Source organism: Cyanistes caeruleus, chromosome 5, assembly GCF_971803275.1.
Source record: "Cyanistes caeruleus chromosome 5, bCyaCae1.hap1.1, whole genome shotgun sequence".
In the NCBI taxonomy this organism is placed as follows: domain Eukaryota; kingdom Metazoa; phylum Chordata; class Aves; order Passeriformes; family Paridae; genus Cyanistes; species Cyanistes caeruleus.
In genome coordinates, this window is record NC_141705.1 from 45,014,266 (window position 1) to 45,033,821 (window position 19,556).

Sequence of the window (19,556 nt, forward strand, 5' to 3'; positions counted from 1 at the left end):
AGACTCTGGAGGCTGATCATAAAATAGCAAAGATCAAGACCCTCACCGGAGTCCAGCTGAGGAGGAGGCAAAGTTTCAATGATTTTCTATAGCAATGGAGTAAGGAAGTGGCTCAGGAGGCCACTCAGGTTCACCAGGGACTGGGGAGCTTTCTAGAGTGGATTAAATGCAGAAAAAGATGAACAAATTTCTGCTTAAAGTGAGAGGGAAACCGGATCTGCACATCAGGAAGACTATACAGACGCTTCAAACTGACAAGTGGGAAGCAGGCTAGTGCACACAGGAAATAATGTATCCTGTTCCAAATCCCGTGGTAGACAAGGCAACCTCAAGTAAAGAATGCGGTAGAAGTTACACAAAAGTTACATAGTAATAAGAAAAAGATTTTAAAAGTCTGATATGAATAGGATACAGTGACAGAAAGCCAAAACAATGGTTTCCACGTTCCACAGAGTTCTATAAGACATTGATGGCAGACCCAGAATGGTTACCCTAAAAAAGGACTTGGACATTGTATGTAAAGGAAACATGGTGGCAGGAAGGCAATGGAATGTGGAAATCCCAGGAACTATCATTCCAGTCATTTTAATTACTCTGAAGTAAAATGTGAAACCTTTTACATTAACCGCACAGATAATACTGGATTTCTGGATGCTCCAAATAACTTTTTAAGGAACAGGCAACTAGGAAATCCACAAAATTGGAAGCAAGTTTTGATTCAGTCCTGACCAGTATAAACAATCATCTTTCTGTCTAAACCATATCAGCATCAGATTCAGTATTTCTACAGACACAAAAAAAACAGACCAACTACTGACATGCTGAATTTGAAAGATAGATATCATATAACATGATTAAAATCCCATGAAAGAGAAACCTTAAAGTGCACATTCTCTGGAGACAGAAAGACTATTTCAAGACATCATGTTAGTCTCAGAACAAATGCATCCTCTGCCTGGCAAAGGAAAAAAAAAAAATCTTGAGGAAGACTAAAGCTAAACATAATGGTATCTAAAAAACAACAAACCCATTGGCAACAAGTAAAGATAATACATCAATGATAATGCTTTCTCTGAAGCCAGCTCACTATATCATAGGAATCTCTGCTATATTCATAAATGGTCTGACAAAAATACTGAGATGATAATCATATAATAACTGTCTAGTTACCACAGTACAGAGAAAAACTACAGCATGCTGCAGAAACATCTTGTAATATTGAGATGTTATGCAATGAAACAACAGATGAACTTTGGAATTAGAGAGTATAAAGTGGCACACTTTAAAAAAAGGCCAGTCCTAACCCTACTCTCTAGGTGTCAAGAGTTGACTTATTATTCCTTTCAGAAATAAGACTGAAACAGAGCCTCCTATGAGAATATCAACTAAGGAGCAGTCAAACCAAACAAAAAATAAACAAAAAAACCCCACCCAAAAGGAATGCTAGAAACTACTTGTAAAGAGAACAGAAAAGCAAAAGGAAACAAAGTTATATCCCAATATTAACCCGCATTATGCCTGCATCCTGAATATTGCATTAAATCCTGGTCCATTTGCCCATCTCAAAGCTTATACAGAAGAATAATAAAATGTCCTGAAAGAAGCAGTACAGCTGATCAAAGGAACAAAACAGCTTCTATGCAGGGGATGCCCAAATAGACAGGATTGTGCAACCTGACAAAGGTATAGAAAGGGACAGGGGTCTAGAGAGTATCGTGTGGGGTAGAAAAAGTGAACAGGAAACCACTGTTCACAGTATCTCCTCATACAATAACTAGGGGACTTCAAATAAAAATGGCCAATTTAAAATAAGCATAAGAAAATACTGGCATATAATAAGGAGCTCAGGACTCTTCGCTGCAAGTTTTGCACATCCAAATGAGATAACCAGTTTTCTGGAAGAAAATGCCACATAGAGCTCTTAAAAATGATGATTCAGCTTTGTGATCCAATAATTTTCTGACTCAAATCACTGGAAGTTTAAAAAACACTCTCAGGGAGGACCATAATCTGACTGCTGCATTTCATATTCTCTAGGTGCCCTCCATTGATTACTCCAAAAGGATCTAGTTCATTTAGCTGCCAGGCATTCCTTCGTAATAATAACAAAGTACTATTAATCCTTTGATAGAACAACTGATACCTAGGAATCGATGTTCCCCATCTTTGTTCTGACCCACCTACCTGGACCATCAGCCACAAGAAGGACATATTGGTGTCTTTTCTTTTAGACACCTGAGGAATCATAGCACACTTGCATGTGTAACATTCCTGGTTATAGGTTGCCCTCTGTGTATGGTCTGCACCTGATGACATCAGATCAGAAAGGGCCTGTGGCCCCCCAGTTTAGCTGGACAGAGTTTCTGATCTGAGAGGGCTTAAAGCAAAGCACCTCAAGTCTTGCACATGACCAAAATTTATCACTCTTTTTTGAAATTAATTTCAGACATACACAGTCATTTTCTTAGATACTCCCAAAGTTTGGCAGGTGAGGTATGGTATACAACAGGCACTTACCTGAAGTCAAGGCAGAAAGTTACTTTTTCTTTCACATGGGGACACTGAGATGACATTAATGCATCAGGGATTGATGAGCCAAGCATGTTTTTCATCTTTTCCCCTCCAAAACTGTCCAGTTACCAAGACACCTGAAAAGGAAATAAAATTGCCTTTATTCACAAGAATTCTAAATTAACATTAGAATAGAAAACTCCTGAAAGAATATTTGCATTTACAGAGGCTCCTGTCTGACAAATTCCTTTTCCTTCAAGAAAAAGTCAACACAATTACAACTCCTGAGGTACACACCTCACCACACCCTTGTAGCCACTAGTTTGGAGAGTTCAGTCCTCAGCACAGAACACTGCAACTGTGTCACAGTTGTGGTCTACAGCCACAGTTGGGAAAGAAGGAAAGGCTGGTTATGCAATGGGAAAATTGGAATGGAAAAGGTAAGATCTGTATAGTTAATGTCACAAAAAAGTTTGCAACACAGTTCTCGTTACCCTTTACAAATAGAAATCCAAATTACATAGCTTATGCTTTTCCTCATGGTTGCACAGAAGTATCTTAGTTGCACAGTAGTACATTAGTAATATTTAAAATATTAAACAAAAATGTATTTTAAAGTAGTTATTTTAAGTATTCAGGAAAACTTCTGTATGAAGAAAAGTAAAAAGAAGAGTATACACCCAACACACTTTACAGCTTGGCCTGTCCCTTAGTTTGAGTGTACTTTCACAAAAGGGAATATCCTTTATCAGGCCCACAAAAACAATAACTACTAAATCTTTCCTTTCTCATTTTATTGAAGGAATATCTTTCATTATGAAACTTCAGGAAACAAGAGTTTAGGACATAAGGACCTTCACCCACATTTTGCTTTTTCTCTTGGTCGCACCACTGTAGGTTGTTATTGTGATTGATTACCACTGCCAGACGACTTGCTGCCAAGTTTATTTTATTAATAATAGTCTGTTTAATTCAAGTCAAAATATGCTTGGAACTTGAAGCTTTCAATACAACTTGGGAATCTGCTCTAGCCTGAATCTTGGTCTACCTGGTATATCCAAACCAGATCGCCTTGCTGATGTCAAGTTTCCCTGAACATGAAAATCTAAGTAGCCTTCAAGCACAGTAAATGCAGGAACTGAAGCTGGAAGAAATTTAACACAAATCTAGACTTTTAAATAAAAGTTTAGTGATGTCTGAGCAGGAACACCCTATGGTAGCAAGGCATATATGTCACTTAACCCTGGTTTGGTTGTTACAGGGAAAGAAGGAAACCCATGACGGGGTAGACATGTGACTGATTCCAGAGCAGGTTCACAGCTTTATCTTAAGCCCCAAAGTTTCCTATAGGGCTTTCACAGAGCTTGGAGTTTCACCATCCTGTCTCATCCACAAATGCTCTGATACATTTAGTGTCACCTTTAGTGTCACCTAAATAATCCCACATCCTATGACTTCATTCTCTGTCCTTGCATAAAGGATACAGTAAGCAACCCATAAGCAAACAAAGGTAAGTGCTGTTTCAGCCTTTGAAAAGGCATTTGATAACTTCCTCCTTTTAGAACACTGCTTTGACTTGTCCCTAACAAAACACTAACAGGATAGGTTGCTTTGCTGGAAACTGTATCAGCACAAGCCACTGAACAGTCAGGATTTTGCTCAGCAGTAAACCAGTGTGAACAGCTTGTGGACAAGCTGGATATTACTTACAGCAGAGCTTATAGCAAAACCAAATTTAAATCTTCAGCTGTCCTTTTTTATTGCTGTAGTATGAACTTAATTGAACTCATATGTAGTGCAAAAAGATGGAGAGAGAGATCCAAAGCCAGTGGATATAGAAGTAATTTTTTATGTCTGCGAACCTTCACTTTTTTTCCATTTTATTTTACTTCCTTTGTGCCCTTAAGAGCAAACCATACAGTTTCACCTAAGGTTCTGAATCAAGCAGCATTTAATCAATCTCTCACTTAGGATAATCCTAAAAAAACTCTCCTCCTTATTAAATTACTGTGTAGAAATGTTTCTGTTTGGAGCCTCCTGCTGCCTTGTCAATCTCTTCCCTAATTGAGAAATGAACATTATCCAGAACTGCCCTGACTTGCAGAATGCTGAAGAATTGTCTTAAACACTAATCCATTAACAAGATCCTGCTCTACTAATGCGTCACAAGAATTGCTTCAGCAGCCCTTATGACTCCTCCCCATCGTGTTTGCCAGGACAGCTCTCGTTTTCTTCCGTAAATGCTGTTGAGACGTGGACATGCCCACAGTCCAGACCATTGCCATAGTATTTAACCTCTCCTTGGACAGTCCTTGAAACACAGAGATGTAAGAACAATCAGCTGCTGCTGTTATGAATTGCCTGGGTAGGACTTAGTGCAAGGATAGAAACTGATAGGCTGGTACAGGTCTATGGATGATTCAAATCATCTTCAATGCATTACCCAGTACCAAACTGTGCTAATACCCACCAGCTGAGGATTTCTTCCCATTACTTCAGGGATGGCCATTCACATACAAGCAGTCAGTAACACATGCTCAGAGACTATGCTGCAAGTCTAGTTAAAGGCAAAATAAAAAGGGGAGAAGAACAGGACAAAAAAATCTCTCTTTAGAATTTGTGTTTGGATTTACATACTCTGATGAAAGGGATAAAGATGACTCCAAAGAGCAAAGTAATTTGGTATTTGTGTGTTCTGTTTAACATAATTGCTTGACAAAGCTAGTATTAAGAAGAAGAGATATTTAATTAGCTTATTCCTATTGTGAACCATGAAATTAACAACCTGTTCATGAAAGGACAAAAATATTTCCAGGTTGTCATTAGTCTCTATGAAAAAGGAGACACAAGGAAATAGAAGTGGATATGATCTTGAGCACAGCTCTAGTTTCTAAATCAGGAAAGGGAAAGTAGTGGTAAGATTCTCATCAGTAAAATAAGAATCAAAAATACTTGAAGTTAAACCATGAAGCACTTCCCTATGTAGGCTGAGGCTGCTATAAATTGCAAAGAACTAAACTCAGCTAAACAGAGGGGGAGAAAAAAGAAATCAGAAATATATATTATTCTCATCCATCCAGAAAGGAACAAGGAAAATTAAAGGCTATAGCAACAAATAAAAAAATACCAACTGCTAGAACTCCTGGACAGCAAAAAGGAACAGCTCATCAATACTAACTCAGTGGCTCCTGCAGTCTCATGGATTCAGAAACCTTCCCACCACACTGAAGGCCATGTCACAGTCCCACTACAGAGATTCCAGACTCAGGGAATATGGAGCAAAGACACCATACAGGTAACCACCAACACATGAGGGACACAACCCGTGACCTGCTGCATTTCATTGCTCCAGTCCATGCTGTGCAGAGGTGCACTAGACCATGGCCAACAAGAACAGTGTTGCCCCGGCTGTATACAACTGCCTGTGCCTCCAGCTCCAGTACTCTGAGAAGGTTTATTCTGGCAGATTGATCCAAATTCCCTCTCGCTCTCAAAATGTGCCAGCAGCAAAGACTAGCAGCAATCACAGATGACTTCTCTAGTAATCCTGGAGCTTCATCACCAGTAAGAAACAAAATGTACAGACCATGCTTTGAGTACACTGTAGCACTCAGTACCAAAGAGAGTGCACACAGCGGTGAGAGAATCCTTCTACAACCAGCAGCCTTCTACTGCAAACATCAAGAGTCCTCAAGATTTTTACTAGCTGGAACACAGCATTATTTAGGATTACTTTTTTTCCTCATTATTTTAGATATAAGAGGATGGTCTCCACCCTGGTGACAGTAGTGCACATATTTACACTAAAGCAGGAGACATACGTCTGGAATGCTTAGCTGTAACAGGGCTGCAGTAAAAACACAGCAACATCTTTGTGCTGAGCACGTCATGATCTCACATGATCACACATGTGATCTCCCTGCAGCCAGGCAGGGTTCTCAGGATGTTTTATCCTTCCTGCCTGCTGAAACTGGGTGGGCCAGGCCTTGGTTTGGGTTGCTAAAAAAAGAGAATACTGGTTCAGGGAGCTGGGCTCACAAAGCATTTGGGTGGGGACATGGAATCAAACAGTGCTGGTGACAGCTGTGTTTTTCAGGCTGTGTCTGCATACTACAGACTGTACTTCCCTTACTTGGGGAGAAATGAGGCTCTTGGACTTAAGTGGAAGAAGCCTCCATCTCACCCAATCATCTCTGCTATGCAGACACTGCCAGGCAGCACCTGTTCAGGGAGCCAGAGCAGCATGCTCCAGCACACAGCAACTACAAGGGGAGAAGTCTGAGCAGTGATAAGCCAGCTCCTGCTCTGTTCCTGTACAGGGACAAGCCAGCAAGATGCAGGAGAGCATCCCACTGGTAATCCTGAATGGTAGCTCATCCTTAAGTAGTCAGCTCCATCTTGACTAAACCTTTTTTCCCCACATTCTCTGGACTTCAGTGAAAGAAGTGGAGGAGAAGAACTATTTGGAAGAGAAGAGAAATGGACACATGACGTTTAAAGAAAAAAGAAAACTGATCGCATGTTCTAATCACGTAAACTATCTTTCACTACACAGCTGATATCTTGAAGCCACAGGGAAGGAAGAAACCACTTCATATATGAGCTGTCTTTGTTCATCCAGCTGTTTTCATCACTGGGCCACAGAGAGAAGTTCTCTGAACTTTGCCAGACTAACCATGGTGCTGCTCAGGCGAGAAAACATGCACAAAGGGTCACTTTTCACCCCTCATCTGTTCACTGCCTTTCTAAAAGCATGGTTTCCCTATAGGATGGCACACAGAGCAAGGCAATTATGCTGCAAGGTGAGCTCAGGCCAGCACATGGCCTCCCAGTCAGCTGATCAATAGCAACATCTGTGAAGCCCTCTCCGTTTTTACACTCAGAGTCTCACGGTGAACATAAAGGATTTGTCAGGGCCAGTGTATAATATTCACTAAAAATTGATCATGCACCCAATATTTGAAAAAATGCTTTGTATGAACAAGTATTGCAAGACACAGTTCTAGCCAAAAGCTTCCATGACTGTATGACTTAGTTGCTAATATTAGCTAAGCTGTTAATAAATAACAGGAAATCTTTTTTCCTTCCACAATGTAAAGACAGACAATACTTTTACAACTTGAAGCCATGCAAATTCTTCTCTGCTTGATCCAAAGCTCATTCAACATGGCTGTCAGCCCTAGCAGAATGCAGAAGTCTAGAAGTTTGCAAAATTTTTCATTCGGGAAGGCAGTTTTGCTCACACTGACATAGTCCCTAAAACAAATGCTTTACAATGATGGTGACTCCACAAGAGCTTGGCAGTTGACTTTGCACAGAATAGTGCTCATCCATTGTAAACAGTATTTTAGTTCAAATACTCCTGAAATTTCCCAAGCCAAACCCTTGTAAAGTGCTTGGCAACCCTAAATCTTATGCTGGAGATGATGAGTATGTATTCAAGATGTTCAGCCATCCATGACATTCCCACGAGTCAGCAAAACCTGGGCTGTCAACAAAGAAAAGACTTCAACAAAAAAATTACAACTTTTCAAAGTTGTTAGCCCTTACAAAGATATCTGTAACTGGAGTTGTTTTTGCCACCAGCAAGACCAGAATGAGTGCTAATATACATTTGAAAAGGAGAACAAACTTCCAACATATCCAGCTGCAGAGGGAGGGAGAAGCTCTCTTATTATTTATTAGCTGTATTTCAAACACTGACACACTTGTAGGCAAAACTACTAGTAGCTGACATTCACAAGCATCAGTTCCCCATCGCCTTAGCCTAGCAGTCAGGTGCTGCTGGACTGGCTCTTCTGCCTCTTTCTTCAAGACCAAAGGAGCCAACAGCAGGCAGCTCTGTGCCTGTGCTGACATCTCTGTCACACACGGGCCCCAACTGCTGCTCAGGAAAGGTGAGGGTCTGACCAAGTCCTGTGTGCCAGACCCAGGAGGACATTCTATATACCCCAAGGTGTCTCAGGGTTAGAAGCCAGTATGATGACAGCTGAATCAAACCCTAGGGAGGCACTGCTCTTACCACTGTTCTTTCCAGGGCTAAAAATCCCCATTACACTGAAAGTATAATGCACTTGAAGTGTTCTCCCTGCACATTCAGCACTGATGGAGCAAAGCCAATTTCCAGATATGACCAGGTCAGAAAGTGCTGTTCATACTGTAAATAATCCAGGATTCTTACACTGCGAATAACCTGTGGGAGACATTGTTAAAGTCATTCAGACTTAATTTTGCACCAAAAGCAAAAGCTTGTACCTGGTAGGCAACTAAGTTTATCCAGCCAGCAGCTGCAAGGATCTTTGAAAGAAAGAGCAAGCTGCACGTCTTTGAGAGTCCTGTTTGAAGACACAAGCTTGCCTTCCAAAGCCACATATTTAGCCCACTGTGCTGGCAGTTAGGATCACAAGGCACAAGTTTTGTGAGGTGGTCCTGCAAGGAGCTGAAGCTGAGGAGAGATGCCTGCTATCAGCCAAGTCACTGCACGTTAACTAGCGACCAATAATTATCTGCTGAACTGCATTCACAAGTCAGCTGCCAACTGCAGGGTGACCCAAACTTACTTCCATCTGATTTACAACAATATGTTAAGCTAATATAATGTTGCTTTGTGCTGTGATGGGATAGAAACAGCCATGCAGTCAACATGACTCAGCTGAGTTGTACCAAGCTGAACAAAAGCAATCCAAAGGTGACCCCTTTTTCTGGCGTCCCTATCCATCCTTCCTGGAGCACTGGGGTGCGGCACCTCCACAGCATTATTTGTAGTTAACTATTATCTCCTTCCCCATCCTGACAGAAAATACACCAGAAAAAATATTAGAAGATAACATAAGAAACCTGTTAGTCATGAATACTTTTCCCCCCTCTGCCTCCCCTTCACGTCCTGTATCATTGTGGTCATCCTCACAAATAGCCCCAGGACTAGTTTACTCAATTTGTATGTAACCTCTCCTAATTGATGTCGGAATGAGGTGGAGCTCTGCTGTAACAGCAAGAAGCAGTCTGTCACTAGCCACAAGATGCAAGATAAAAACCTAACAAGCAAAATTCTCCCACACACTCTACCCAGGCCAGACAAAAATCTAAATATAATCAGTTTGAAGAAATCTAAGCTCGTGTTATTCTGCTCCAAGTGTAATGTTTGCCAATAACGTGGAAAACTTAATTGTGTGAGGAGCGAAGACTCATTTGTATCATTTAAGCTACTAGGTCTTCATTAGATACTCCTAACTGTTAAGTAAAGCAGCTTGCTGTGTTCTAACCACTATTCATTACTGTAATAGCATATGCTGCACTGCTCTGTATTTCAGATGAAGGTCTCCATCTTTCCATCTTGAAAACAAGTCTTCCTTGACCTTCTCCCTACCTCCACTTCTGATGACAACTGCACTATTTTCCTCTGTAGACTGAAGGTTTTAAAATGACAGCTTGATTATGAGCTACATTCAGTTGCACTTCTGGGATGGAGAGGACTAGCTCCTACTGCCTGAACAAACATCTAAGGCAGGAATTAAGAAAAAGTCTGCTGAAAGTGAAATGGTGTATGAAATATGAAGGATGCTTCATTAGGACCTAGATTCTGACCACCTAAAACTTTAACCACCTCTTATGTGGAAAGGAAAACCAGTCTGCTGCTTGCAATGGCATGTTACTAAGTCAGGATATATTTTATACCTATATATATTTAATAAAAAAGGGTGGTTATTTTTCCTCAGTTCTTCATTCTCTTTCAAGAAAGAGAAGCCAAACGCTGAAAATCCACCATGAACAAGTAGCCACTTGGCTCCAGCTGGGAAAACACCAGCGCTTATTGTTAGATCATATAGACCCAACAGCTGAATTGGTCTCTGACTGGAAGTGGCTCTGGCCGCCAGTCTCTTCCCAGGATTCCTGTGTACTAGTGCTGAACACCTGGAACAGGGAGATGATCTGTCTGGTGTGTATAGTTTTATACTGCAGATAGATAAGCAGTTCATATTCAGATACATCCTGTCAATAAACTAAGGTTTTTTAAGCTGTTGGTTTTTAGACACATCTAATTGGTGCTCCACTAACATGCCCCAGTATCACTGTCTGTCTAAACATCACTGCCATACTGAGTTTAGCTGGTCAGACTTCTTCCAGAATGCAGTTCATCCAATTTAAGGCTACCTGCACGATGTCTGCCACGCATCCGGTCCTCCGAATGACAGCAGTGTGGGCGTGTTGGACCTATTCTTAGTGATTCCCATCAGGTCCTGACAACTAAATGGATTAAACACCTGTTAGAAATATGAAGGCTGTTTCAAGTCACCATACTGGAAGCCTGGGCCAAGTTTATCCTCTTGTGACAAAAAAGGCTTTAGAAACAAGGAGCGGGGGAGAGACAAAGAGTAGAGGAAGGGAATCTATTAAAATGCCCTTCAAAAAGCTGGTGATATCTCCAAAGGCAGATGGCAAAATAGCAAACTCTGTTTCTAAAATGCCAGCATAAAGAATCACAGAAAGATTCAATGAACAGTTTGGTCAAACTGGCTGATAAATCCCCTTTCAACATGTTAGGTAGAAAGTCCTTAGGATCAACTGTTAAAGGAGTACCAACAGAAGATGCTTTCAAAACAAAAAGTTATGGAAATTCTTCACACCAGCCTGTATTGGTGTACAGGCCAGTCTGTACTCTTCACAACCAGAGGTCTGTACTCTGGAATCCTTCTTTAGAAGTAGTTTATCCTCTGTGTTCAGCAGAACTGAATTTATTCATTCTTTTATTAGCATTTGCTAAAGTAGGGTACTTTTAACCAAACATTCAAAAATAACTCCTACGGAGTGGAAGGGAAAAAGAGAACCTCCCCATCCTGAGGATGTGTGACAGCAGTTACAACATTAAAACTTGAGCTGGTTCTCAAGATGCTACATCCTCACACAAAAAGTAGCTAGCAAATCAAACAGAGATTTGTTTGTATTGTCAGCACATGACAATAAACACAAAAACAGAAGTTGGACAGGCATAAAAATTTCTGTCACTTTCTTAGCTAAGCATCAAGAGGGAGTGAACTGACAAACCCAAGGCCTGAAAAGCTCAGCAGTTTGCCTTGCAAGGTGGGAAGCAATCAAACATGCCTCCAAAACAGCAGGGGACCAAGGAGTATTATAGTTTTAGTCACTGTATTTTCTGATATCTCTGCCAACATTTCTAAGCACCTATAGCCAGAACAAGCCTCAGCCTTTCTCAGACAAAAAAAAAAAAGGAAGCACCTGTCTCTAATTTTCACTCTTTAAGACAGCATGACACACAGGCATAGATATCACACTAGAGAGGAGACATGACTTAACTACCTGCAGGACCAGGTTTAAGTTCCAGCACTTGTAAAATTATCAAACAATGCAAATGCTACAGGCGTCTAGTGAATTTAAAAGCAATGAATTTACAGTGGGTTTTCACACATTATCCAATTACTACCTTGCTGCAAGATATGAATGTGACAAACAGCTGTGTAATATTTATGGAAAGGATAAAGCAGTTGACTATCCAGCTTCAAATAACAGGGCATTTCTAGGCTGACATCACTGTTATTTGTATATAACTGCAGGGAATTTGTCTCCAGCTGTGGCAAAACTGCAGAAGTCCTCACTTAGCATATATCAAAGCAATCAACAAATAGGTCATAAAAACAAGGATTTCCCAAGGACATAACCTTCTGCACAACTTGCACTGGTCTCTAAGACATAACCTACTGCATTAATTAAACCGGGATCACTGTGAGGTACAATTGTTCTGGCTCAGCTTGCAGTCAGAGGACTACATTGCAAAGCCGTGGAATAAAAGAGAAAGAACATGCGATAAGCACATCTTCCACAGCAGATAACCTGACCATCAGACTATATTCACTTCTAGTATTTTCATTTCTCTTTTGAACTACAAATGATATAGCAGATCTGATTTTGGATCTGCACCAGACTGGTATCAGACCCAGAAAAAAATACCAAAGTCCAGTTTCTTATGGAGAAAAAGGTCTTCTACCACCGCATTTCCTCTGTACTTAATCTCAATAGTTCAATGCCACCGTATGAAAGGGAGATAATATTTACACCTGTACTTATGAAAGGTGTTTGAACTCAGGGCTCCTAGATAACAAGGAAACTCTTAGGGGTGAGGTGGTCAATGACACAGCCAATACTAACCAAAAGCCAGTCAGACAAAGATCCATACAAACCCAAGTTGCTTGGCCTTGCTGCAACAGCAGGTATCTTGAGAAAGTGGCAAAAAAAGCTGACTTTGGCTCTGTGAGCAGTGCTGGCAATCTAGGCAGGCAGACAATAGGAGCTAGGACAGGCATGGAGCTATTGCTTAATGGCTAAAGCCTCTGATCCTGAAAAACAGCAAAAAGCCCCTAGAATGTTAATCTGCTAATAGTGTCTAGTTTCTCATTTGGAAGAAAGCCACTTCCTACTCTCCCTTGCAATAGCAGATGGGAAAGCCATCACAACACACCATTCTTTGCCAGCAGGTAGTCAAAAAGGCAGTGTCTGTGCGGCCCAGGCCAGCTGGGGCTGCCAAGCCGCCTCCCTGCACACAGCCATCTGTAGTAGCTCTCCCTCACTAAGTTGACCTCCCTAGCTGCATCAGTCAAGACATCTCTGGAGTGGCAAGCTCTGCAGAAATGTTAAAAACTTTTCAACTTAAAAACGAAAATTTTACTACAAGCTAAAATTAACTTTTTAAGCAGGAAAAGCAAAGTGCCTATGCAAAATTAAAAAAAAAAAATAAATCCGAAACATGCCTAGGCAGATGTCTCCTAAGAGACACGTCCTCTTTTGCAGGTTTGATTCTGGTGACTCTGGTGGGTTTCTGGATTGCAGTAAACACTACACAATCCCTCCCACAAGTAAATTGGTCTTTCTGTCACAAGAGGCATGGTCACCTTCTCCCCAACTCCATAGCATCCCCCCATCAGGTGCAGGCTCCCAGGGCTCTGACATCCCTTTTGCCACTTACCAATCAAGCAGAGATGACATCCCAGGCATTAGGTTTCATGACCTTGCAGTGTCCCCTTCTTTCTTTTGAGAAAGCCAGACTTCATGTTGTTTGGGTTGCCTTGATATTGCCCATATTTCTATACACAATCTAACTTCATCCATTCAGGAGTTTTTAATTGACTGACCAAATTAAACCACCCATATGTGATGTGATCTGCTTCGTAACATAGGAACTGAAACCTGTCCCTTTCACAAGCAAGCACATAAGCACTGTAAGGTGGCTGTGCCACTTAATTGGGGCCCCCACACTCCCCCACAGGAAAAGGGCAGCTAAGAACCAAGGGGTCCACAAAATCTAGGAAAGTATTTTCTCTAAGAAGGACAGTTGTCATAGAGCCTTCCACGATGAGAAGACAACAATGACAAGGAACAAAATCTGAAGGTCCCTGGCTTCCACAGTGTCACAGCCACCTTGTCAGACCTAAGATGAGAAGATGTTAATTGGGGTTTGCAGAGGTGAATAACGAAGGATGGGACCACCAGTGCTATTAATTTTTGCTTTATTATTATTATGCAATTATTTAATAATTGATTTATTGCTTAAATATATCAGATAAGATCTCAGTCTGAAGGCATGAGGTTTGAAGGAACAACAAGTCAGCCATAGCTCAAAGGTAGTCACGAGTTTCTTCTTCACACAGCAATATATAACCTTTTGGTCTAATAGACAGTTGACAAGGGGTTTGTTTTGACTTTATAGCCTATCACTTTTGCTAAGTTTTGCTGTACTGCAACTGTTTTTCAGTCAATAGGTTGTTAGGTCACATACACACATACACCTTTATCATAACTTCTAAATTCCTAACTTATTTTATAAATCACACTATTACAATTGAAAACCCTTCAGCATCTGTGCAAGTTTCTATTCTTCCATTTCCCACAGAGGTTGAACAAAATATCCTGTGTCCGCATCTCAAAATTATAGCCATGACAAGCAGAATAAATGGAATTGATTAATTTGAAGTAACTCAGAAATTGTATTTTTTAAAATTATTTTACCCTATAGAACAGCTTTCAGTTTAAGTTTAATATTTTAAAAAATATAGAACCTTTAAAACTGAAGTAATCTAGCATTGTCAGAATGACCTTGAAGGGGGAAAAAACCTCAAACCACCAAACATTTTTGTTCCCAGAGCAAAGTTATTTTTGTTCTCAAAGCAAAGTAATTTTTTGGCTGTTCTTTGGATTATCAAGTTCTTATCTAATATATCCACATTTGAAGCAACTATAATACCCAAGAAAGCCATAATTAAGATAATTAACCTATCATACACACATAATTATGATTTCTACTTCAATACTTGGAAGAATTACTAACATGTTCCTACATGATACAAATTTAAAAAGAACTTCAAAGCAGCAGTTAGTAGGTTATAAAATAAAACAGGAGGCAATTAAAACTGTCCAACTGATTGCAGAGACTACTACCACAGGAGAGTATACTTGGTGTGTCTGGGATTAAGTTTGTTCACAGTAGCCCATATGGTACTGTGTTTTGGATTTGTGATCAAAATAGTATTGATAACACACCAATATTTCAACTATTGGTGAACAGTGCTTGCACAGCAACAAGACCTTCTGTTTCCCACCCTACTTTCCCACTCCCTGACAGCAAGGCTAAATGGTAGGCAGAAGATTGTGAGAGGTCAGGACAGCTGATCCAAACTGATTAAAGGGATACCTCATCACATAACATCATGTTTGGCAAAAGACTCTGGGGGTCATATTTTCCAAATGAATTGTTCCTCAGAGGCTGCCTGGGCATCCCACTTCTTGTGGAAGGTGGTGAGTTAGTACCTTTGTGTCACTTGATGTCCACACACATACACACAGTCCTTCATTTGAACTGTCTTTATCTTGACCCAAGAGTTTTTCTTGCATTTACTCTTCTGATTCGCTCCCTCTTGCTGTATGGACCTGAGCCATCAGCTGATTATTAATTGCTAACCAGGGTCAGGTCCCTTCAGAATCCCAAAAGACAGAGTTACTCCTTACAAACCAAGGAACGAGAAGTCATGCAGGTCAGATTAAAGAAAAATTTGGACAATTTGGGGTTCTGGGAAAAAAAAATACAGGTGAATTGAAAATTTATTGTAATAGCTAGGGGTTTCAGGAGCAGAAAATAAAACAAACAAACAAACAAAAAAGTAGGTTTTTCAATACATCAGAAGCCAGCTGGTTGAACAGGTTCTAAACTACCAGGACAAAGATAAGGCAGATAAAGTCAGAGCAGTGACACTACCATATTTCTGCATCTGCTTTCACCTTAGGAGATGTGGAACAGAAATTCTCAGGCATTAACACTTTCCAGAAAAATGCTAAGTACTTCTGGGGGGTGAAAAAAAAGATACAAAAATATATAAAGTACAAAACCCTACAAAATAAGCTCAAAATGAAACATTAAATCCTATGGCAGAAAAAAGCAAATGAGTGAGCCAACGGTGCTGACAAATTCAAAACCACCCCACAGATTAAATTAGAACCATGTATTATGACTCATCTGAATAATTGCCGAGCAAGCTGTGTCTGAAAAAACATCTCAGCATGGAAGAATTTCTACACCTGGGTCAGAGAAGGTAAACTGTACTCAGTTGCCTTGCTTTGCAGGAGAACTTGTTGGTGCCTTGCAGAGAAAGCCAGGTGGCAGAAAAGGAGCAGAAAGGAGACAGAACAAATGAAAGTTCAGAGTATAGCTGCGATGAGCTGCAGAAGCAGATTAGTCCAATACCAACAGATAGAAAACCAAGGTTGAGAAGAAAAGGATAAACCATGTTCTATATGTATCAACACAGAGCTGTATGGAGACATTTGGTGAGTAGATACTCCCAGAAAACATCTGAAAGGTCAAGGTAAGTTCATAAGCTTTTCTGGACTGAACAACTGCTGCCATCATCTCAAATGTATTGCATTTCATTACCTGCTCCCACAATAATTTCTCTCTGAGGCAAACCTCAGAGAAAACTCTGAGACACAGGAGTTCCCTAAGGCCCCTCCTGCTACCTCTGGCACATGTGCTGTCTCCCTGACAATCACCGTGCTTCATCAAGACTTACCAAGCCCCACAAGAGGCCTTGCCATGCAAGTGGCACCTCAGCTTCCAGCAGCAGGGTCATTAAGGGTTAGCCCACATACATCATCCAGCCAAAGCACTGTACCACAACACACACCATACAAGGAGAGGAGTCACATTGTATCCTAATTTTAAATCCTGGGGAACTTCTTGTGGGAAGGTATGGGAGGCATATGTGTAACTGGAGGAGACTTAAAGGCTCCAGATGTGCAGAAGCCCTTTAGGACATAATGCAAAATTTTGGAGGAACACATGTCCAGCCTGAAAAGTGCCATCTCAAATACAAAACATTTCTTGAATCCAATTCATGGGCAATTTCTTGAGAAAGATGTACAATTCTTTGAGCTTTAATTTTTTCAGTGCTACATGGAAACCTACAAGTGAGATCAAGGCTTTAAACACACGCAATCTTGTCAATACTGATTTTGATCACTGATTCAGAGTCTAATCATTTCCTTCCAACATTTCACCATTTACCACTTGTCTACTGCAGACAAGACACTTCCTGGTAATTTACTTTCATTTCTTTAACATTTACAGTGAGGCAAAGCACCAAAGTATGAATTCTACCTCTAAAGCTTAAAGGCAGTAGGATACCCACTCTTATGTTATCTGAGCTCTTAATAATTGTCCAACCCGTTCTTCTAAGCTTCAGTTACAGATATTCTAAAGCTTCTGTAAATAAACAAACAGCCAAGAGCACTTAAACTATAGTTGATCATTTGTGAGTTGGAAGAGGAACCAGAAGACCCAGCAATGTCCTTTGAGCCCTCGCTTCTATTATAGCTCTACTGTTGATCTATGAAACCCCACAGTTTTTCTATCTGACTCATGATTCTAAGTATCCAATGAGGGTAACACTGATGAACAATCAAACAATTTGATAAACAATCAAACTCACATGGAAAAAAAATCCGAAACTTAAGATAATTGAAACAGGACACAGAATGAGCAAGCCTAAACTCCAATCCTATGAAGCATGAGTATTCCAGCAGCCCCAGAAACAGAAAAGTATTATGGCTTAAAAATAGGGTGTGATACCAGATAACAGCAGTGATTCAGCTGAAAGACAATGAGAGTACAAAAGCAAGAGACAAGCCAAAACCTGCACTGTAATGACAACACACAGTCACAGCCTTAACATCTCCTTTGGTGCTGGAATGAGAGGTTAAGAACAGGGCAACCTGTTTCATGAGTACAAATAATAAGAAAAACTATGGCCATCACAGAAGCAAAAGCCATCACAAACACAAATGGCTATTACCAGCTTATCTCCTGACAGTGATGCACGCTGCAGCCATCTGCAATCAAACACAGTAAAGCCACTTTGCAAAGCAGCACAGCTTTTGCAATTTGAACCAAGACATTTAGTCACAACCAAGAGTCTGACCATAAAGATTGCAGATGCAAGAGGGAACAATATTGGGAGCAAATTCGTTTCCTGCCACAGTAAAACATGTAAAATGTATGTCTCAACTTTACCATCCACATGGTTACGTGTACAGAACAAGACAGTAACTCCTCATGCAATTGCTAATGTCTATTTACACACTGTCCTTTTTTTTTAATGAACAAACATAACATTTGGTCCCCTTAATGTAGTTTCATGGTTTTGGGGTCAAGAGATAGACAGATACATAACCTCTACCCCAAACCAGACATGCATGCCAAAGAAGCATTTCTATAATTATGAGATGAATTGCATTTTTTTCTTAGCTGCTTCCTGCCCTTCGATTCCCCTTGGATATTGCTTCTAATAGCCTAAACCTCTGAGCAGCTGCTGCTCTGAACCTGATGTCTCAGACATTAATGCAGGCAGTGTCTCCTGACAATCTCCATGGGCTTTGACATTTTAAGAGCTGGAGGAAGGGGTGGGGAGCAGAGTAGAAAAAGAGGCTACTACCCCTATTGAGAGCACCATTTATGGTCACATCTTGTTAGACACCAGAAACTCTGCTAAAGACATACAGGTAACTGGGTTTTCATTTCTTTAGGATTCCCAAATAACTACAAATAAACAGAAAAGCCCCTACAAACTCACCAAATACAAGTTTCCTTCTTTCTCTAAAGATGAATTCCCAGAAACATTATCCAAATAATTACATTCAGTCTTTGAACAGACCTTCAGCCCTGAACAGCTCTCTGCAGAGAGAAACACAGCAGAAGATGTTCAGAACTGTCAGCACACTGAAGCCTTGCTGTGCTTGGCTACGACAGTGAGAGGTCAAAAAGGTGACCATTACAGTCTGGTACCTAAACACCACATGGCACTGCCTCTCTTCAATTCTTTCTTAAAAGTCTGTAGTATCAGAAACTAAAACCCTCCACATTTCTTCCTCAGGACAGAATAGAGAAAAATACACTGTCACAAGAGGAAAACCTGACATGTGTTCTCTCCATGATATTATTGAAAGCTGTCTGTCCATTTTGTATAGCTTTAAATTATGCTGCTGCCCATGGGTGTGAGTAGTGTGTGCAGAGCCCTGGACACTATTTTTGTTATCCAAAGAATTCCTTGCTTTGCATCAGGGTGCTATTCATCTATTTCAGGATAAGTTAAGGTAGGGCTATCTAGCTAATGATAGGGTCTGCTACAGTACCGTGTAGACACCTAGTCTTGTCAAGCTTGTTCTTTAAACCCCTGTCTAATTGGGCTAGACAGTTTGTACCACACAGTCATTGTTCATACACTTCCAGTGAGGTGACAGCTAGGAAGAGAGCTGTACTTTCCGCAACTATAAATCACAGCAGAGGGGAGTGAGTAGAGATTACCAAATATACACCCCACCCCTTCAGTGCAGGAGAGCATGTAAGCTGAGCTCCAAGTACAGGGCCCACTGCCTATAACTGCAAAAGGATTTAGTAAGGACCATAAGGCCACGCTTAACTTCAGGTGTTTGGTTAGGATCTTGTGGCTACTGTAAAGCTCAGACAGCTGTCCCAGTCCTGCAAAGGCCCA

General features: G+C 40.7%; 1 protein-coding gene across 4 annotated transcripts in view; it reads right to left on the reverse strand.

The window, feature by feature from the left end:
- The window catches only part of LOC111927798 (transmembrane protease serine 11E), a 43,184-nt gene that overhangs the window by 18,154 nt on the left and 5,474 nt on the right, over nucleotides 1-19,556 (reverse strand). For all 4 annotated transcript variants that reach the window (XM_086891638.1, XM_086891637.1, XM_086891639.1 and 1 more), the window contains one exon: nucleotides 2,518-2,648. The gene's annotated coding sequence lies outside the window, so the exon portion shown is untranslated. The remainder of the gene's footprint in view (nucleotides 1-2,517; nucleotides 2,649-19,556) is intronic.